This window comes from Ictidomys tridecemlineatus, chromosome 15 (genome assembly GCF_052094955.1).
Source record: "Ictidomys tridecemlineatus isolate mIctTri1 chromosome 15, mIctTri1.hap1, whole genome shotgun sequence".
NCBI classification, from domain to species: Eukaryota; Metazoa; Chordata; class Mammalia; order Rodentia; family Sciuridae; genus Ictidomys; species Ictidomys tridecemlineatus.
Genome location: NC_135491.1, coordinates 31707219 through 31729782, shown reverse-complemented (window position 1 = coordinate 31729782; position 22564 = coordinate 31707219). Strand labels below are relative to the sequence as shown.

General features: G+C 42.6%; 1 long non-coding RNA gene across 2 annotated transcripts in view; it reads right to left on the bottom strand.

Annotated features, from left to right (window-relative positions):
* Positions 1-4722: 4722 nt before the first annotated feature.
* The window catches only part of LOC144370858 (uncharacterized), a 33757-nt gene continuing 15915 nt past the window's right edge, over positions 4723-22564 (bottom strand). The window contains exons 2-5 of one of the 2 annotated variants that reach the window (XR_013430883.1): positions 17105-17264; positions 15440-17010; positions 12345-12456; positions 4723-11159 (exon numbers count right to left, since the gene is read on the bottom strand). This is a non-coding gene — a long non-coding RNA (uncharacterized LOC144370858). Of the gene's footprint in view, positions 11160-12344; positions 12457-15439; positions 17265-22564 lie in introns of both variants that reach the window. The other variant, XR_013430882.1, reaches the window with a different exon arrangement.

Here is a 22564-nt window from a genome sequence, read left to right as displayed (position 1 = left end):
CTTTCATCAGCCTCATTTCTGTTTGAAGGCCTCTGTCTTCACTAACCCTCTACTGCTCTGAACAAATTCCCCCTCAGTGAGCAGATACCGGGTCTCAGGCAGAAAGACATCAGTGGGAATCATAAGCACTTATCATGTATCACCTTGCTTCATTCCAATGTATTTTGTGCTTATCTTAGGGAGATGCTCATTTTCCAGTAATAATAATAGCCAACTTTCTTATAAATTTAACTAGAAAAATAAGTCAATTAAAAACAAATAAGCAAATTACATAGAGCTGTGATCAGGAAGCGTGCAGAAATATGCACATTGTATCTGCGCATGAATTTTCTCTATCTATGACGGCAGAACTTAAGCAGATGAAACTTGGGAAACTCTCGTAGAGCAAAGACTTGTGCTTGGTGCTCTACGGGCCTCAAACTCAATTTCAAAATCCTTTTAGTTCTTTGGAAGCTATTCCCTGAGATCTTGTATACTTGGTGGCCCAGGGTATAGATGTCTCCTGTCTAAGTGATGGGTCCTATGATACACAACTAACCAAAATTCCAAAGAACAAAGGAGCCCTCATGGCGACCTCTGAGTCCCCTTCCTTTACCCCTATTTCCACCATGGTGGTTTTCCCAAGCCCAGTGTGGTGGATGGTTTGCCCAAGGCCTTCTGCAATCCTGCTCTTCAATTTCATTATGGTTTCATACACCCAGGGTTGGCCTTTATGCCCCCATGATCTCCACTGCCCCCACCATTGTTTGAGATAGTAGTTGATCCTCTTCTTCTTCTGTAACGAATTCTGGAAGGGCATCTTACAGAAATTCTGTAGCCTCTACTGAATCCTTCTCGCTCCTCTTATGCTTGTTGCTCCGGCCCAGTGGGGCTGCCTGCCAAGTTTCTTTCTTTTCCCTCCATCTCTCATTCCAGACCTCTCTTGCTTGTTTTTCCTCTCGTACATTCTCTGGACCTTTTTTTTTTTTTCCCAGAATTTCAGATTCTACGTTTAAATGTCACCTTTCTTCCATAATTCATGGAGAGAGGTTTCTCGGGGCTGAGGATATTGCAAAGACCCTTTCCTGGTACCTCATCACATCCTTCTCCTGACAGCCACACCTTAAACCAGGTGCAGGGATCTTCTTTGAGGTTTGATGTTTGGACAAAGGGCCCAGGAGTACAGGAAATTTGCCCCCTAAGCAATTCCCTCTATGCCAGACCAGGAAAGAACTGAGGCTTGCCTTCTGCTGCTGCATGCTCAGAACTAAGGGGCTGAGCTCTCCCCAGGCCCCAGGCCTAGCAGGACACAGCGCAGAAGGAGTTAATGTGAGCTGCAGCTCGGATGACCCCAAGAGCCAAGGCCTCATTCATATGGATGAAGTTCAGGGAAGAGTCTTCAGGACACAGAATAGGCATCCTGTGGCCCCAATTTCATTTTTTGAAAAAGAAGTCAAAAAAGAAAAGAAAAGAAAGGAAAGAAGTAAATAATAGAAAAGAGGAAGAAGAAAGAATCAAAATGTACAGGAGACTTCAGCTTAGTGCTTCTGTGTGAAATTCAAGTCTTATTAGACCCACCTTGCAACCTCATAGAGCTGGGTCCCTGTCACCACTACCTCTAGAACCCTGACGACAACAGGACACAGTTTCAAATTCTACTCTAAATCCGAAGGGAAATGAACTTGGTGGAAATTTGCTGAGGCCTCTGTGCAAGTTGGAACAGCAAATCTGAGCGTCAGTATTAGAGAGAATCAAGCCTTCATGCTGTGGGGGATGGGCTTCCCGGGGGAGGGGGGGGCCTCAGGGCAGGAGTTGAGGGCACCCCTCCCCCACAGCCACAGACCTAACAGTCTGGAAGGAATGGAGCCTTTTTTCTGTAACTTCTTTGACACAGTCCGGGTCCCACCACCTCTTAGAAGCCTTCCTGGATTATCTCAACTCCTACTGCGTTTCCTCTTCTCAGGAATAAATAGCACAATACCTAACCTAGTTACTACCATCCTGTCTCTCTGTCCTAAGCACCACCTTGTCTTTCTTTCCATCTTTTGCCCCCCAAATACATGTCTCTCAGAGATGCACTTAGTAGGTACCCAGTCATTACTATTTCTTGAGAGAACAAATGAGGGAAGTACTGTGGTCCAGGGAGCAGACAATATGGGATTCTTTGGAATGTGGGTTCCAAAGAATGTTTCCAGCTGCAAACATTTCTTTAGCTATAATGGCCCCTGGTCAAGATCCAATTCTCTGACCCCGAGTTTCCTCATCTGTAAGATGAGGATGTTAGCACCTGCCTTACAGGGATATTTCAAACCTCAGAGGTTATAGGAGGCCAAATAATGCTTCCTCTGCCCCCCAAAGATGTTTATCTCAGGTTCCCTAATCTCTGGAACCTGGAAATATGTTGTTTTACATAGGGAAATGGAACCTGTAGATGGAATTAAAGATGCTAATGCACTGACCTGGGGAGAGGGAGATTACCCTGGGTTATCTGGGTGGGCCTAATATAATCACAAGGGTCTCTAAAATTGAGAGAGGGAGGAAGAACAGAACCAGAGAGAAGGCACTGTTAGAAGGATTCAGACTAGTGTTCCTGGCTTTGAAGATAAAGAGAAAGTGGGGGTCACCAGCCAAGGAATGTAGGTGGCCTGGAATTTGGAAGAGGCAAGGAAATGATTCTCCCTTAGTGTTTCCAGCAAGAATGCAGCAGCTCTGACAACACCCAACTTTTAGCCCAGTGAGATGAATTTCAGATTTCTGATCTTCCAGGATGGAAGAGAATAAAGTGGTGCTGCTTTAAGCTGCTGAGCAGCGATTTGTTACAACAGCAAGAAGGAGCTAATACACAAGTGTTGTGTGGCAAGCACTTGGCACATAGTGGGTGCTTTAATTTGGTAGCAGTGAGTGAATGAATATTAGTGCTTTCCTTACTGCTATCAGCAACCTGAGGACAATGCTTCTCACTTCTCTTGATGAACACACCCAAGACCTCTAGACTCAGCTGGAATTTTACTCTGGGGCCTTGATTCCAGTAGGAAGGATGGGAAAGTGATTCAGTGTAGAAGCAGGGAAGGGGGCTTACAAAAGAAATCAGCTTCCTTTGGAAGTGTAGGTGTGGTGAGTGCAGGCTACCATCCAATGCACAAAATACAGGTTGCCATGCTGATGTGCCCGGACGCTCAAGCAAAGGTGCTTGGGGAGGATGGGGGAAGAGAATCTTTTCCTCATCTCCCCAGAACAGAAGAGGCCATCTCTCTGAGTGAGGGATGCTATTCATCATGGGTAACCGATCATTTTGAGCAAGCCTGTTTCTATTTACCAACACTGTTTGCTGAGGCTGAATTCACCAGCATATCCAGAGAGCTGGGTCCTGGTATACACTAAGACAGTGAACGCCATCACAGAGCAGGCTTCTGCAAATTTCTTAACGCATTGGGGCCCTCCCTGAACCTCAGGATCTAAATAGAAGAATCTTGGTTCTGGGGATACTGCTGATCAATTGATCAGTACGATGCCGCTGCCAATCATTGAATGTCTTCCTTCATTTTTCAAAGAAAGGGGGAAAAATTGGTTTCAGTTCTGAATGCACTGGGTTAGAAACCCAGAGGTCACTTTCTCTTTCTCTTGAGCTCTCTCTCACTCTCTTAAATAAGGAGAAAGGCTATATTTTTCCATGGATTAAGTCCAACACAGAGAAAACTGTCACTGTGAAAACAATAGAATTTATCTCCACTGATATAGCTTGACACTGGGACAAGTGCCTGAATTGTTGCCATAGCAATAAATGTGTCGGACTTATGCATGCGTTTTCTGCTATAGGATTTTGATTAATGGCATTGACTAAATGGTGTGAAGGGGGAGAGACCGAGCAGAAGGCCCAAGGAGAGAGAGTGGGCTGCACAGGGCTTGCTGAGGCCCTCTATGGAGGGGTATCAAGTGGGGCTGGCTAGAAACCAGTTAAACCAGGGATGGAACCTTTTCCATGCAGCAAAATCTGTGAGTCAGCAGCAGCGCCTTGTGGAGGGGACCTGGGGTGCAAGGTCCTGAGTTTAGAGATCAATCAGGGCCACAGATCTGATGAAATCTCATTTATTGGGTGCTTCTGACATGTCACCCACTGATCTAATGCTTTGATGTGTCTCAGTTTACTTAATCCACACATGAACCCTATAAGTTGGTTATCATTATTATTATTATTATTTCTGATAAAGGAAACTGAGAGACAGAGAAGTTAATTAATTAAAAAAAAAATCACACAGTGGGGGGGTGACAAGACCAGGCTGCCTGGTTCCAGTAGTCACTGTGCTTGGCTCTGGGAACAAATACTGCACTCCTGACCTTGCCCATTAATGCTACATTGAGCGTGGGGATGAGGTGGGGCAGGGGACAGTATGGCTCAGTGAAAACCATCTCCATCTCTGGAAAAGCAGCTCAAGGTCTGATCATTGCAAACATCACAGATACCCATTAAGTGCCAAGGGCCTGCCGTGCAGCCTCTACTGAATCCTACATGTTCCCTAAGAGGCAGAGTGGCAGGATGGCCAGTCAGGCCTGGGAGGCAGAAAGGCAGGATTCCTGGCTCATTGCTGTCAGTGTGACCTTGGGCAGCTCATTTGACCTCTCAAGACACCCATTTCCACATCTGTGAAATGGGCATAATACTAGCACACCCCTGCCTGTGGGCGGGGGCATTGTTGGGTGGTGAACACTGAGCCGAGATCAGCCCATGTCCATCCTCAAATTAAGTCAGTGCTTTAAAAAATTTATTTTTATTTACCAAGTGTTCAGAAAAACCTTCAATCTGCAGATTCAGATTTCCTTGTAGCTCAAACAAGTTCTTGACTCTCTTCTTTCTTTTGATTTTTTGCTGATTATTCTTTTTATGTGTCCACTGGATCTACTGAGCAGCGCCTCCGCCCCATCACTTTTCTCTTCCTTTCATTTTAACTCTTTATTCTCCTTCGACTGAGGTTGTATTTATCAGTTTGTTCTCTTCTTAACTCATTTTGTATTTTTCCTCATTACGTGTTCCATTCATTGTTCGCGCTCCTGAAATGATTCCTAATTTTAGATTATTCCCTTAAGACTATTTAGTCTATTTTCACAGATTCAATCTTAGATCAAATAGTCTTGAAGTCACTACACAGAATTCCTTTAACCTTTTTTTTTTTCCAATTTTCGGCAACAAAATCTACTCAGGAAAGAAGGCTTCTCCAACGTGTCCTTGTTCTGCGGCGAGTCACACGGTCGGTGTGACTGTCTGACTTGGCTCACTCCTGTGCTCCCTCAGGATCATTTGGGGCATGTCTGTGGTGCCATTCATCATGTCACATGGTCATAAAAGCTCAGAAGGAAAGTGTAGCAGAACAAAGTGACAGGGACAACCATCGCATACAGTCAGGGGTGGCCTCTTGGCAAAGATGACATTTGAGCAGATCCCTGAAGAAAGTAAGGGAGCAAGAGTTGTGGCTACTGGGAGGAAAAGCATTGTAGGCAGAGGGAACAGGCAGGATCAAGGTCCCGTTTTTTGTTTGTAGGAGCAAATCTATTACCGTGGAAGTCCGCTTCGGTTGGAAACCCCAGGAAGACGGTTGTCACCTGGGTGACTCTTTCTTTCTCCGGGCCTACCCACCACAGTATGCATTTCTTTTGTTAGCATTTTCTCTAATTCCTAAAATAAAGTTTCTCCCTACCCTGAGGAGGGGAGTTTTTGAGTGGCCCATGATGCCTCCTTCAGTTAGATTCTTTTTGAACTCTAAGCAGAAATCCTTAGTTTTTGGCATGGGGGTGGCTCCTGTCCTGGTTTTAGGGGCGACTGGGGTATGCTGATGACTTGATAGAAGGGATTATTCTGTACCTCACTGCAGGAGATGGGGATGGCAAACGCTTGGCACACATGTCCCGATCCTGTGGCAGACAGGTATGACTGTGGTACTCCTTTCTGCTGGGACTAGATACCACTTCTGAGTCATGGTTGGCACCCAGGATAAAATCTTTTGACCATTCTTGATGGTGATTCCTGATAATAGGCATATAAACTGAATTTTTGTTTTACACTGAACTGTATGCAATTGCTGATAGGCATCTTTTTAACCTCAAAATGGCAAATTGTATATGGTTCAATCTCATACATTCAATCAAACACAACTCTGTTCAATGGACCCTTGTTGGGAAGTCGATTACTAAGCAAAGGTTTAAGTGGCAAAGGGTTTTCTGTGAACACTTAAACCCTAATACACACTTAACTTTTCACGTATTGAATTTCTTAAAGTGGGACCTACGTGTATTCATTCATATACGAATGTATCTACCATGGCCCAATTTCCAGCCCTTGTCTCATTTTTCTTTTCACTTTCCAGGATCATGAAGTGCCTGAATCTAGGACATGAAATTCCTACCAAACATTCCCCTAGAACACAGCGTTCTCCTCTGATCTCTATGTAGCAGCTGTGTTATTTTTCTCTTCATTCACTCTTCTTTACAGAAGAGGTTCCACTTTCCCACCCACCTGTGACTGCAGTGCCTCTCTAGGGAGCAGTGAACTCCCAGCCTCCTGGCTATGAGACTTGGTCATGTGACTTGATTCCTCCAATGGGATGCCATGGATAAAAACTGTGGGCAGAACCTTAAAAAGACTTTGCACTGCTCATTCCCAGGGCTTTTTTATTCTCTGTGCCTTGAGACCTGGATCACAGTTTTGGGGAAGGTATATGGAGCAGAAGTACAGAGCCTCAGCTTTGCTACTGTGCCATAAAAGGGAATGAGAAATCATTAGGCTTCATAAACCCAGCTGCTGGGGATTGTTTGTTATTGTAGGTTCACATGCCAAAGCTAACTAATATAACTTGTGGACATCAGATACCATGTTCAGAAAGAACTGTTCTAATTAGGTTATGTACATATGTGAATATTCACAATGAATCGTACTATTATGTGTAATTATAGTACACCAATAAAAAAAATCAAATAAAAGAAATAATTGTCCCAGATGCCTGCCCTGGGTGCACATCACAGAGCTTCACGAGAGTGTTTTGGCTTATGTACATTGACACGGAGGGCATGGATGGTCCACCCTCTCCAGAAATAACACAATGGAAGTGCTACATAGAGACCAGCACAGGTGTCCAAGTCACATAGTTATAGATACTTTTGTGATTTTTTTTTTTTTAAAGGAGAGAGATTTGGAGTTCAAATAAGCTTGAAAACACTGGATTGAATGAAAATCGACCAAATTTCTTTTTTCAGTGAGACTTCTCAGCGCCTTCAATAGGCTACTGCATTGCCATTCTCTCTAAGGGAAGAGAGCGCATGCAGAAAACACTGTTTTCCAAAACTGTTTGATAATAGAACTCTTTGTTTTATAGAGTGTTTCACGGGTTTAATATTTTGCAAAAGCCTTGGCAAACATTGCTTCTGATGGGAGCAGAATTTTGCCTATTTCTCCCATACTTCCCATCTCTTCCAGCTATCCATCTTTTTAACTATTTGTGTTAACTATTTCACTTTTGCCTTTTCCTTCCTTTCTGCTCTCTTTTTACATTTGTTTTTAGAGAGAGAGTGAGAGAATTTTTTAATATTTATTTTTTAGTTCTCAGTGGACACAACATCTTTGTCTGTATGTGGTGCTGAGGATCGAACCCAGGCTGCACGCATGCCAGGCGAGCCCGCTACCGCTTGAGCCACATCCCCAGCCGCTCTTTCTGCTCTCTTGCTCCTATTCTTCCCTCACCTCCCATTATTCCACCTTTGCTTCCATTTCTTCCCCCTTTCCTCCTCCACTTCTCTCTTCTCCCCAGGCCTGTCCATTCCTCTCCCCTGTTCATTCTCTGCACCCCTTTCTCTTGCTCTCTTTGGTTTTCCAAGAAGCCAGTGAGTTTTCTTAGACTGGATGACCTGAGGGAATGTCCTGCCTGATTGTCAAGTGTCATTCCTGAGCAGGAAAGCCAGAGACACACCGCCTGCTCCTCCCAGGTGTGGTGTTAATTTTAAAGTGATGGACTTTAACATCACATCAGCCTCCTTAAGGGGAGATCCTTTGTTCTAGATTCAGACAAAGCAGCACAGTCGGCCTTAAAAGAAAAAAAAAAAAAAAGCTGTTTCATTTTATATTGGAAAAATACAATGTGACATCTGGAGAATAAATTGTTCAGTCAGCCAGAAATACGCCTTGTAAAAATTGCTTAGGTTTCTGTAACAAGATTATTTACTGAGAGTGTTCACCTATAATACAGCACACTTTTGAAATGGACCTTTTATGAAACACATCAAGAACTGTAGAAATGTATTCAGTGCATTAATCTACAACACTGCACACTTTACCACACTCTTAGAGCAGATTTCAAAACTCAGACCATCTAATGAGATAGAAAAAAGTGATTCTCGTCTTGTGTTCATTCCAGCCATGTTCTCTACTGAGCCCTTGGGATATTTAACATAATGCAATAGGTTTTTCAACACACACACACACACACACACACACACACACACACACAAATGTGCTCTCCACAGTCACGCACAAATAAAATATATGACTGTTCAGATGAGTCTTCCATTTAGAATGCACTAGGCCTATATTTCAACAGCCCACGTGCAGGGCAAAGGCTGGCTATTTTAGATACCAGAACTTTATAAATATTTAAAGATCTTGATTTAATCCAAATGAGAGATCGCTCAGGTGCTGTCAGTTACTTACATAACTCCTTCTTTTCTGATCATGGGTGACAGTTTGGATAGCGATCTCCTGGTAATTTGTGGTACTGCCTCGGTTGGAATCTGGCAGCCGAGATGGGGCCTGAGGTGGCTGAAGCAGGTGGATGGTGGAGAAGTGGGTCAGGTGGGGGAGGCAGGGAAAAGCATGTCTGCAGCTCTGACCTTGGCTTTTCTTTACCTTTCTGATGACAGTAATGGGTTCTTCCCGATGGGCTGTTCAAGCAGGTGATCCAAACCCTCTGCCTCAAAGTCAGCTCAACTGTCCCCCTGGTTCAATGAGTATTAGTTCCAGAGCACACAGAGCAGAGACCTGCACAGTGCTTCCTCCACGACTCCAATGATAAGCCCTGGTTCTTTCTGAAGTTGACCTCAGTCTGGTCACCCCAGTGATCTTGCTGGGAGAGCTCACTACAGAAAAGAAATACAAGACAGGAGGTAAAGAGCCACTTTCCACTTCTCTCTCTCTCTCTTTCAGTGCTGAAGAGTAACTAATTCTCAGCCACCACTTTCCATTCTCTCAACGTCACCCTGCACCAAAAGTTACATTAAACTTAGCACAGGGCTGGTGGCAGCTGGGTGTCATCTGGGTCTTGGAGGATGGATGGCTAGGACTTTCCAAGCTCTGCTTTCTAGAGGTTTCTTCTTCATGGATTTCAGTATTTTTATTTCTGTTTTTCTGCATCTCACTCTGAGAAGTTTCTGGCCTGGCTGAGAAACTGTCTTCTTCTTCCCGCTTCCTTTCCTTTTGTGAGAATCTTAACCCAAGGTTTTGTCCTCTATGAGGCCTACCAAGGTCCCCTGGCTCACACTAACATGTTTCCTTCCTGATCCTCTCATGTAACCTACTGGACCATTTAATTTAGCACTCGATCATGCATGGCCACACCTTGCTTCTTCTTGTGTCATCCCGCCCCCCTCCCTCTCCAGTCACAGGGGGATGGAAAGCCCAGTGCATCAAAAATAATCAAACTAGGACTCTAGTCTCTCCTCCCCATCATTTATTTATGCATCATGTGAACCTTGGACAAGTGCCTTGACCATTTTGAGCTTCCCTTTCCTTGCCTATCCAGTGGAAGTGTTCTTCACATTGCTTGTTTTATAAACACTGTAATGAGAAATAAGTAAAAGCATTTCATAAACTGAAAATCGTGGAACATCTATAGAGAGTTAAAAATACAAAATTTCTTGTTTTCTATTTGTTTCCATTTTTCCACAGTGGCTAGAAAAGAGTTGAGCATAAAGCAGAAAACTAACAAATATATGTCAAATATATGGCAAATAGTACACATCCGATTTCCTTGCCCAGGGTGGTATTCACTGCTTTCATCTGGAAGATCTCCTACAAAGAACAGAGCAAGCCCTAATCAAGATGGTAAAGACTGAAGGGCCCTGTTCGTTCTTTTTACAAGGATTTAGGGAGTTCAGTTTGTGTTTCTCTTACAATTATCTAAGAACCTGGGTTGAAAGTTTTGATTTGGAGCACTCTCTGGAAACATCTGGATGGGGCTTGAAAGTTTAACACAAACTGTGAGATGACTTTCTCCTTCTTTCAGAAACAGAGAATACCAAAACTTTGGAATCACTGTTGGATAAGACAGAGGTCATCGAGTTACGTCCTATTAGTCACATATTGAATGCTAGAGGAAAGTGAGAAACTCCAAAATCTTGACAAGAGCTCATTTGGTTGGGAAATCCATTGGCTTCCTTCTTGGCTTTGTATCTCCCCACAAATGACCTTTCCCTCATATTCTGAAGAAGGCAAATGGATTTCTCTGTGGGCAAGAAGGACCACATTCTTTTCCTTTGTTGCACTTGGGAGAGAAAGTTGGCTAAAAGGTCTTCGTCATGGCTTTGAGGCTCAGAGCCACTTAAATGCTAGAGGAGTCCATGTTTAGGCAGAGGCTGAAATGTGTATCATATCTGGATTGACTATTAAGATTGGGAATAAAGGGAATGTGAATTCTTTTGCTCATTCTCTCCTGGGAATTTTGGAATCTCCATCTCATTGTGATAGAAAGGAGACAGTGTGCACAAACCAGTTCAGAGAGAGATGGGCATTAAGATTGACAGCTCCTTTGAGAGATCCTGGACTCTGCACCCTGGCTGAAGCGATTCTGCCTCTTTTCCCTTGTTCCAATGGATAGACACAGATCTAAATTTCAAACAGATGTAGGGAAGCTGCAGGCTCCAAAGTGAGTCCCCATCCATAGAATTCATTCCCTTTCCCTTAAAGTTGTATCTGAAGGGGGTTGAAAAAATATCTTCACATGGGTGTCATTCATTGGTGAACCTTTCCCTTTAAGACATTTAAAAGGCATTCATGGATTCAGTGTTTTGTGATGAAAAATGTGGGAGAAATAGAAACAAATAAGATAGAGTCCTCTTCTCTGGTGACGCCCATCTTCTTGGGGAGACCGTGGTTCCAGTGATGGCAGCAGACTGACTCAGGTGCCGTAATATGCAAGTGAATATCACTAAAGGTCAAGAAGGAATATGTGAGATGAGGGGTTAAATGAAAGCTTTTTGGAGGAAAAAGACAAACTAATGGGTGCTATTCAGGGCCACCCAGCCAAATATTTAGCCTCTACACTCTAGCTATGACTTCAGCATCAGATTGATCCAAGAGGTGTTTGATGAGTTTGGGGCACCATGTTGGAGAACAGGAACACTGAGTGCATTCAGGGTATTTAGATAAGGGGATTTGGTTTGGCTATAATAGGCCCTGAGGCCTTTCTCCTCTTGTATATCTTCTTGGTCTGTATCACTCTTAGTGGCCCCTAGCAAGTGGGAACTGATTTAGGTGCTGTCAAAACCATGTAAGTTTGAGGATATAGCTCAGTTGGTAAAGTGCTTGCCTTATAGGCACAAGGCCCTGGGTTCAATCCCTAGCACCAAAAAAAAAAAAAAAAAAAAAAAAAAATTAAGTTTCAAGGAACAGAAACTCAAGAGAGATCAAACAAAAAGTGTTGGCTTCCTAAAGAATGTGAATGCCTCATAGAATTCAAGGGAAGGAATATAGTTGGGCTTCGGAAAGGAACTGGTATCAGAAGCTAGACAAGGTGCTAGGAATCCAAGGAGTATTTCCTTGCTCATGTTCCCACTTTTCTCTGTCTCTTTCATTCTTGTCTTTACATGCCATTTTCTTTCTGCTCCTAAGTCCAGATATAAAAAGATGATAGTGCTTCAAAAGCACCTCATCAAGCCTCCGAGATTCAAGCAGACTTCATTATTGATTATTGCTTACTCTTCCCTATGCTTTCAGAAAACAACAAACTGATCCAAAATGCACCCCCAAAGGAGCCCAGATTTTTTCTCCCACTAGCTCAATAGTTCATTTACATAAAAAGGCCTTTGGACTCAGAATGGGGACAAGGTGGCCAGGGGTGGGGGTCTTAACGGATGAGTCAGGAGCCAAGATGTTAGATGACCTTCTTGAGGGCCTGTAAACACTTGTTTATATGTTTCTGGAATCTTCCAGAATGTTCACCAGCTGAAGTCACTGCAGTTCAATTTTGGTAAGTTATTGTTTGAACACAGGCCCTAGTCAATTGGATATTGGCAAGAGGACTGGACCTGGTGTTTGGAGAACTTGTTTAGGCCCCGGCTGAACAGGCCCTAGTTATCTGATGACCCTGGGCAAGACATTTAACTTCCCTTACCTTGATTCCCTCACCTTCCTGCTTCTAGGGTCACGATGGGGAGGAAGAAAATGCAAGAATGTGTACCATCTGAATGTGTCCCATCCTCCAGGAAGTGTCAACTAATCATAGACTGTGAAATGAAATAGATGGAGTAAGCTTTTGGTGGTCTGGCTTATGCTGGGCTTCAATGACATCATCATAAGCCTTGGAAATGGCCAGATATTATTTGTGGTAGACATTGGCCTCATTCTCAGGCCCTCTGTGGCATCTACCCTGTCTTTTCCCTCTTCTCTGCACATGTGGGACTTTCTTAGAACCATTCCAGGAGTCAGTGCTACAACTTTCATGTTGGTCCCTACAGTGAGTTCTGGTGTTTTCTTCAAGAACCAAATTTTGTGTAGGTTCGTTATTATTAGAACATGTATCATTTTTCACAGTATCTAAAACACATTTTTTTTTTTTTCAGTTCAACATCTCTGGGGTTGGGTTGTGTCTCTCTATCATTGTCAGGTCAGAGTTTAATTAGCATCTTTTTTTTTTTCCCATGCTTAAGGTCACATACAGTCAAGATGAATCTTACAATAAAGGTCATTTCAAATGTGATGGAATTGTGGGTCTGTTATGAGCAAGGCTCCCTTCTGGGTGCTAGAGACAGAATAGGGCCCCTCTCTGGTGGTGTTAACATCTCAACCCAAGTAAGCAAGTCGATAAGAGGATTTCACATAGCATTGTATTTCGGAACTACACATCAAGGGGAAATCATAACAAATAAGTTTTGGGGACTACTATTGAGAGGATGGTCCTCCAAGGCCTCGCTGGCAATGGGGTAAAATCTACCCAGGAAGTAGAATGCTGAAAGGGAGTTATATATTAGTTTTGCTTCATTATAATGAAATACCTGAGATAGACTACTTATGAAGTAAGGAGTTTTATTTTGGTTCATGGTAGTAGTCCCATTGATTTGGGGGGCCAGCAAGGATAGCACAATATGGTGGGACTGTGTCAAAGCAGGTGCTCACCTCTTGAGTCAGGAAACAGGGTGAGAGAATGGGCAAAACCCCAATGACCTAACAACCTTCCGCTAGGCCTGCCCCTTAAAGGCACATAGTTCCCCCGCCCCATACCTGGGGACCAAGCCTTTACTTGCAGACCTCTGGGGCCATTCATCCAAACCATAGTACATGGTAAGAGCTAGGACAAGAGTTTCCAATGTGAGGGATTAGCCAAGTGGTCACTAAAATGGGAATAAGCTTAGTAGGTTGTTGGAGGCGTAGTTCTTCTGTGCATATTCTCTAAATATGTACAAATGAGAATAGCCATATATTTTTCCAGACACCTAATTTCTGAACTTCCTTAATTTTTCTTTAAATCAAGACTGCAGTTTATCTTCATCAGAAACTGCATTAGTTTTCTAGGGCTGCTGTCACAAAGGACCTCACAGTTTTATAGGCTGGAAGTTTGAAGTCAAGGTGTCATCAGCAGGGCCATAGTCTCTCAGAAGGACGTATGGAGAAACATGTTCCATTCCTTTATCTTAACTTCTGTATTTTCTGCGAATACTTGGTGTTCTTTGACTTGTAGATATATCAGTGCGATCTCTATATCATGATCACTTGGTGACCCGCTGTGTGTCTCTTTTCCTCTGTTTATGAAAGCATAAGGCCTATCATATTGATGAGGACCCAGTATAATTCAGTATGACCTCACATTTATTCGATTATATCTGCAAAGACCCATTCCCAAATAAGGTCATATTCACAGGTATCAGGGGGTTAGGACTTCAACATCTTTCTGGGGGGACACAATTCATAAAAGAGACTTTGATCACACATCTCAGAAAGATGTTTTGATGGAGTTCAGATGCCTCTTGGAGGACATGGGTTCTAAACCCTCTTACCTCCAAACAGATCTTCCACATTGTGTCTGCTGAGGACAAAAGTCATGACCTCATCTTCAGTGTGCAAGATACCAATACCTGACTTCCTTAAGGGCATTTTCCTATTTCTTTATTGGCTTCAGTGATTTGAGATGCTAAAATAGAAGCTTTATTTTAATAGCAGCTGGAAACTTCATTTATATCCTCCACTTTAATCATTAATTGCAACAATTAACAGTGCAACCTTTGGAAAGCACAGTGGCAGCCATTGCCCATGGAGAAGTTTCAAATAACTTAGTAGCCAATGGTCACCAGTAGTGTTGGTATTCAAATAGCTTCCTATTTCCTCCTTCTACTCCCTTTACTATCTACTGCCACCTTTGCAAATCCTCATAAAATAATAACAGCTAACATTTATTGAGTGTTACCATGTGTTAGGCATTATGTTACATGGTTTCAATGTACGTGAGCCCATTCAATTCTCCCAATTACGTGAGCCCATTCAATTCTCCCAATAACTCTATGAGGTAGGTACTATTATTATTCTCACTTTATGTAGGGAAAATGAAGGTTAGGAGAGCTTATGTATCTTGTATAGAGTCTCAAGGCTGGTAGGTGATGGAGATGAGATTCAAACCTAGTAACCTTAGTAACCTCTCTGCCCATTGCTCTCCAACAGGGCTGTTCCTTATTTTTTATTCTAGAAAAGGGAAATAGGAAAATCTCCCTCCTCCTCCTCCTCCTCCTCCTTCCTCCTTCTTTCTCCTTCCTCTTTTCCATTTTTTTTTTTTTAAGACAGGATCTCACTAAATTGCCGAAGCTATCCTTATCTTTGATCCTCCTGCTTCAGCCTCCTGAGTAGCATGGGTTATAGGTGTGCACCGCTGCATTTGGCTGTACCGCCCACATCCTTTCAAAGCTATTAGTTGCCTCAAAAGATTCCGAGACTGGGTATCTTGCTCCCAGTCTGGAAAGGGGGACTGGGTGGTTGAGGATCAGGTTCCCAAATATTTCCTTTTTTTTTTTTTCCTTGTATTTTTTTTTTTTTTTTACCCTACAAATGTACTAGTTATGGAAAAGTTCTGACAACTGGCTTTGGATTCACGAGAAAATACTAAATATGTTGTACTCAATTGGCACAGGATAAGGCAGTATTACCACACAGGCTGACATTTGTTACTTCTGGAGACTTGTCAAAGATTCATAATTTATACCCCATGAAGATAGAGCTACTTACCTCCCAGGAAGAAGATCTCAGGGAAGTTGTCAATGTTTTTCCCATTTCACGTTCTTCCTCAAAGCTCATCATGGCTACATGAGAGTCACAAAATAGGTTTTCACAACTTCTCCGCTGTGAGAGGGAGAAACATTGACAGAGGCATGGGGAGGATCTACTTTACGTCTAACTTCATTCCCTTCTGATGCCTTCATTGGAAATAGGCAGTAGCATCTTTTGTTGCCCCTGGAGGTGTTCTTCCTCTGTGCCTCTGATGTCCTCCTCCTTTCCTTCTGCAGGAATTAGCACGTGTAGAGGTTCCTCTCCCCTATTTGGGACCACAGCCTCCAGCAGGTTTTTAGATAGAAGAGGAACACAGGTGTGGAGACTCAGGATGAGCTGTTTCGTGGCTCCTGCCTGGGAAACCTGCCCTCAACAAACACATTTGTTGCTCATTCATTATCTGTTGGCTATCTACCCATGTGCCCATCTGTCAAGATGGCAATGTGCCTGATCCCAGACCCTGAAGCCAACCCCATTAAACCTAGGTGCCAATCACCAGCAAGCTGGCTGCAGGAGAGTGCACCCTCTGGGGACTCTACTCCCCACCTCCCCTTGGTAGGACTGAGACTACCAGCAAGCTTCTGATTTTCTAGCCTGATTCCTGGCTAGAAACCTAGCTCCCTTAGGAGATCCCCAGCTTGAGGTAAGAGGGGCTTGTCCTGTGGAGAGGCCCAATCTAAGCTGTGTTCAGGGGCAAAGGTGAGGTGGTAAAATTGAGACCTGTGCTTGAGCTGAGTGGGATCCTGCCTGCCTGCCTGCACTGGGGACAGCAGGCCACAAAGATGGAGTTATCGAACCCACATCTTTTCCACTGAATCCCATACGTGTGAGTGTGTTGGGGGGTATGACCAACCTCATCTACATCATCAGTGATGAATTGAGTGTTTTTATTCCCCTCCCTTCTTCCAAAACGAATTTGAAGGGGCTGATGAAATGCCAAGAGTCTGAGCGACCAGCTAACAGGGGCATGTTCCCATCTCTTGCGACACATCTAGGCCCCCAAAGCATCTGGCAGAGTGGAGGTAGAAGATTAACTGGAGTTTTTGGCTGGCGGGGGGCCAGGCACATATTAGACACTCAAGCAAGGCTGGAGTGAATGAATAATAGAGGTTCCCTCACAGAATAGTTGTATGACCGAAAGGTGATGTTTGTTGATATTAGTTTTTGAGTGCTTTCTGTATGCCAGGCACCATTCGAGGCTTTTGGAAGGTTGTAGTAAGCAAGATAGATAGAATCCCTGCTTCCAGGTAGCTTACCTTCTATCAGGGAACAGACTAAGATAAACAGTGCACAATGGGAATCTTCTTGCCCCTGTGGAAAACAGCAAAATGGAGGGGACTTGCAAATATGTGTTAGGTGAGGCTCACTCACTTGCTTTTGTTTAATGGTTTTCAAAGAACCTCCTCACCACCACCACCGCTACCACCACACAAGCTCACGTGTCTAAATGTACACACTCATACACACACCGTCTTCTTGAACTTGGAATGCTCCTGAAATTCATTCGCATTATTTTTTTCCCACAAAACCTGTAAGAGACAGATGCATGTGGCTTAACTGGAGATCTTGGCAAGAATCCAAAGAGATCCCAGTTTGTTTGGACTGGTTATCAGGTTCTTATACCTCAAATGAGAACATCTGGGCACCTCTTTGCAGCCCTAACACCTGAGAGTAGACTCTGTCTGCACCTGGGAAAAGATTGTGGCTTCTCGGTCATATCTTCTTTTTTATGTACCCCAGAAAACTGCAGAGATGAAGGGTGGCTACTGCAGAATCAGGACACCTGAAATGAGAACATGGGGGAGATTCCTAAGTCAGGGGTTATACTCCACTTCCTGTAAGACCCCATCTGCCTTATAGATTCTGTGATTCTGGAACATGCCTGAGTCCTAACCTCCTTGGGCTAGTCAGATGCTCAAGAGTTGAAGGGTGGTGGGATCTGGGGCATGGCCCTATGGTTGAAGTCATTTGGATGCTAGATCTGGAATACCATCTAGACTTGAGAGACTACACTCAGGGAAATTTAATTTTCTATGGGATGAGACTGAGTCTCCTGTCTGGCACACAGGGTCCCCTCTGATATGTCACATAACCAAATTATTCATGAATAGCCCATTATTGCGCTCAGTCTGCCAAGATGACCATCTCCAATTATGACCTGCAGAATTAAAAAGACAATGCCCATGAAGCTTTTCACAGCAAGTGAGTGCCTGTGGGGACAGAGTAGAATCTGGAGTGGGGACTGCTTCTAGTGGGCTGAGATGGGAGCAGACCCTGAGCCCCAGACAGGAATCAATGGAGGCCTTCTGATCCATTAGGTTGGGGTCTTATAAGTCTCGTCCATCCCTGTATCATCAGTTATCATCAGTCCCTACAATAACGATGGTATAAAGTAGATAATAATATTGGTGTAATGAACGAACAAATGGTTGTAACTTTTTTCTCCCCCAAATGAAGTCAAGGTGGTAGGAATGTTACAGATGTTGGGATCCCTAATGCACAGAAATGGAGAGTGGTACTGAGCAGAACGGAGTTACTTGACACATGTTGGTCTTTTGCAACCCGGGTAGTCTTTTGAAAAGCCCAGCAAATTGCCAAAGACAAAAAAAAAAAAAAAAAAAAAAAATGATGATGATGCAGAGCATGAATGAACAGGCAACTTTGTAAAAGCATAATTTTATACTACCTGTCTGGAGAAACATGTCCACAAGAAGCATCAAAAAGATTTAAGTAATTAATTTAAATATTAATTTGCCCAGCTAAACTAGGCTACAAAAAATTAGTTTTGGTGTTTATCCTAAGGAGATATCTGAGGGTGTGCATGGATATTTAGCTATTAGGTTGTTCATTGATGCCTTAATTAATGGACAAATTTGGGGAATATTTAAATATCTTCCAAAAGTGGGTGGTTGAGTAAATCATAGTCTTTTATATCCTGGAATACTATGCTGCCATTTAAATGGTATTTTAGACCTATATTTGTCAAGATAGAAGCTTGTGTATTCACTAGGGTTAGGCTAGGCTGCAGGTTGCAGAGAAAAAAAGAGTGTGATTTTAACAACGGAGGAGTTTATTTTTGCTAGGGTGTGAATGTCCCCTTTCAAACTCATGTTGAATTACCACTGTAATAGGATTAAGTGGTGTGAACTTTCCAAGGTTATTAGGCCATGAGGGCTCTTCATCTTTCAGGTCTTCATGAACAGATTGATGTTACTTTCATGGAAGTAGTTTCCTTACAAAAGGATGCTCATTCTTACCTTCCTGTGCCCTTCCACCTTTGCTATGGGACAATGCAGAAAAAAGAACTTTATCAGATACTGGTCCCATCATCATGGACTTCCTAGCCTCCAGAACTTGCGAAGTAAATTTCTGTTCATTATAAGTGATCCAGACTGTGGAATTTTCTTACAGCACCACACACTGGACTAATACAGTTTCTCTTTTAGGGGACATTTTGGGCTACGATGGAGCTCCTCCATCTTCTAGAATTGAGCTTTCAGGTTTCTGTTGGTAGGAATGGTAAAAGAGATCCATAGCACCAGGTAGTTGTCCAAGAGTTATAAGCAGCATAGGTTGTACCCTCTGCCTTACCACTTCTTTGGGGAGAAGCCCTTATTCTTCACAAACTTTCGAGGACTCAGTCAGTGCTTATGAGGACTTCAGACAAAGGATGAAGGAATATGGGATCCAGATGATGATAATCTTACCTGATTACATTGCTTTTAATTTTTGTTTGTTATTTCAATTGCATTATTGTTCCAATTAATAAAGTTTGGAGAGAGGCATTTTAAAAATTTTTGGTACCACAATAGTAAATGAAAGGCTTAATGGGAAGGGAAATCAGGTTTGTTTGAGGATTTCCCAGCATATCCCCTCGTGTAATTGTGCTGGATGATCTCTGAGACGTAGAGAAGTATTTGTAAAGATTTTCTTTACAAGCCCACATTTGCAGGCTTCTATGAAAGGGAGGCCGCTTTTGCTCATTAGGATGGACCCCGAAGCAAGGAACACATCACCGGTCTTACTGGAACGCTCAATTCAATCAAATTAGGTAGGCGAGGATCCCTTCAATACCAGCTCTGCAAGGCCGTGGCCTCAAGCCAAAATAACTAACACTCACTGTTGACTATGATTACTTCTGGGAGGCAATAGAGTTCTGGGAATCTGGGAGGAGTATGAGAATTAGGGGATCCCCAAGGACCAAAGTCTGTAGGGGAAATGGTGACATATTAATGGCGGGCAGTCGAACTCCAATTTACTGGGTAGGAAAGAGTTAGACACAGCATGGTTCCTGACAGAGATGAGAGCAGTTGATCAGTATATGCTTTTCGATAGCAACTCCCATTTTCCTGGTTTTTCAATAGGTACCTTAAATCTACATTTTCATCAGAGGTGTTTAAAACAAAAAGAAAGAAATGAATGATGAGCATACTGTATTTATATTAGGGAATCTTTGGGATGGAAGAAATGGCAACTAATTTGATTGAGCTATTGTACAGGGAGATTTATAAGCCCTAGAGTAAGTCTCTTAGCTAGGGGACCAAAGACTGGGATTAGGAGTAGTAAAGTTGCGAGTCTGGTGCACTTAGTTATCGAGTCTGGTGAACTTAGCTAGTTAGAACTCTACCTAGCAAAATGGCTACCTTGTCCACCCTCTATATAATCCAATAATCCAATAGTTTCAGCTCTCAAAGTTAACCAATACTGTTTCTTCATGATCCAGTTAAGAAATCTAAAATAAAAATAAAAATAAAACCAACAACAACCAAAAAAAAAAAAACCCAAAAAACAAAAAATCAAACCACAGAAATGTGATTGGCCCACCTTGGTTGCTAGAGTGGATCATTATAGAGGTTAGAAGAATAGAGTCTTTGACAAAGGGCAGATTCTCTAGGAAGGAATGTAGAAGGAATAGACATGATTAGCAGAAAAAAATTATTTGTGTCTGTAATGTTTATCCAAATGAAGAAGCAAATGTATTAAACTCAAAGCCTAGATGGTAGATTCCTGGGAGACAGAATCTATGCTCTGCTTTCCCGTCTTACGACTTCTCCATTTATTTCTTCTCGACTTTTCTAATTACTACCAGCAGAGCAATCAATACAAGGTTATCAACAATAAGGACAAGTTAATTAAGATGAGCAAATTAATCAGGTAATTAAGTGGCCCTCTCTCAGAAGGTGAGGCTGTCAAGGTGCTAGTGACACTAGGTCACATCAAGTTGTCTTTATGCAGGCATAAAATAATCATGGTATCTGTTTGATCATGCCAGCCTGAACCAAAAGCAACTTACCATCTTTGATAGTAGGCACATGTTTCCCTGTCTTACCCATAATAAGCCCATATTCCAATCTGCCTCCCAGGGCCTTGCTCTCATTCTTACTCTTTGACTTTTTGTTTCAGGGGCAGACCTGGGTAGCTAAATAACTCAATATCTTTTTTTTTTAACCTAATAAACAAAACCCCAATCTATGGCTAACATTCCAACTTAAAAACTACATTTCCCAGCCTCCCTTTCAGCTAGAAACTGGCAGTGAGATTAAGTGGTGATCATTCAGTGGTCCTCTGCAATTCTTTGAAGAGGCTTAACCCCACTGGGAGACCCACCCTTTCTATTTCTGTTATGTATTTTACAGTTCTATAGTTTCCATTTGGATCATTTTTTTTTCCAGTTTCTATTTCTTTGCTGAGATTTTCTATTTGTTTCAAGAGAATGTGTAACTGATTATTGAAACAGTTTTTATGATGACTGCTTTAAAAAGACTTCTCAGACAATGCCCACATCTGATTGTCTTTTCTTGTGCAAGTGGTGATTTTCTTGGTTCTTGGTATGGTGAGTGTGATTGTATCCTGGACATTCTGGTTATTGTATTAGAAGACTCTGGGTCCCATTTTAATCTTTTATTTTCACAGGCAGTCACCCTGATAAGGTTCAGTACAGAGGTCTTTGGCTTACTTTCGTGGACTGTGGTTTCAATGACAGTTTAATTTTCAGAGCCTTTGCAGTGTTGCTTGGGCCTGCTTGTATAGTTGCTGCTGCTGCTGCTGCTGCTGCTGCTGCTGCTGCGGGAGCTCCCACTGGTCTTTAGGGGAGCTGACAGAGGGGAGAAGGGGCTCCTCTGGCCCACAGAAAAGGAATACTTGGTGGAGGAAGACAGTCCCAGGCTCTATGTGGAAACTTGCCTGGCTGCTTGTTTTTTAAACATTGAAATATGTTTTATTTGTGAGACTGGGGACGTAGCTCAGTGGTAGAGTTCCTGCCTAGAACGTGTGAGGCACTGGGTTCGATCCTCAGCACCACATAAAAATAGAGATCTTGTGTCCATCAACAACTAAAATATACACATACACACACACATACACACACATATGTGTGTGCATACATATATATAATATCTGAATGTATGTATATATATATTTTTTTGAAGAAATGTTTCATTTGCCACACAATTATACATACTCATAAGGTAGAGTGTAAATTTTCAATATATGTATACAACACATAATGATCCCTTCAGGGTAATTAGTGTATCCATTACCTCAAACATTTATCATCTCTTTGTGCTGGGAACATTCAAAATCTCTTCTACTTGCTATTTTGAAATGTACAATTAGTTGTTGTCAAGCATAGTTACTCTACTGTGCTATAGAACATTAGAAGTTATTCCTCCTACACGCTCATTAACCATCCTCTCTCCCACCCCCATGCCCACCTTCCCAGGCTCTGGTAACCACTCTTCTATTCCTCATTTCTATTAAATCAACTATTTTAACTTCTATGGATAAGTGAGAACTGGTCTTTCTGCACTTGGCTTATTTCCAGGTTTATCCATGTTGCCAAAAAATGACAGGATTTCGTTCTTTTAATGGTTGAGTAATATTCCACTGTGTATATGTGCCACATTTCCTTTACCCATTCATCTGTCAATGACACTTCAGTTGATTCCATATCTTAGTTATTGATAATAATATTCTGGCTGCTTGTTTTCAGTAGAAAACTGCAGAAACCTGGTCTTGTAAACTGGAACATAACCATGCTTGCTTTAGGATATATATCCCTGGTCTTTTCTTATATAAGAAGGA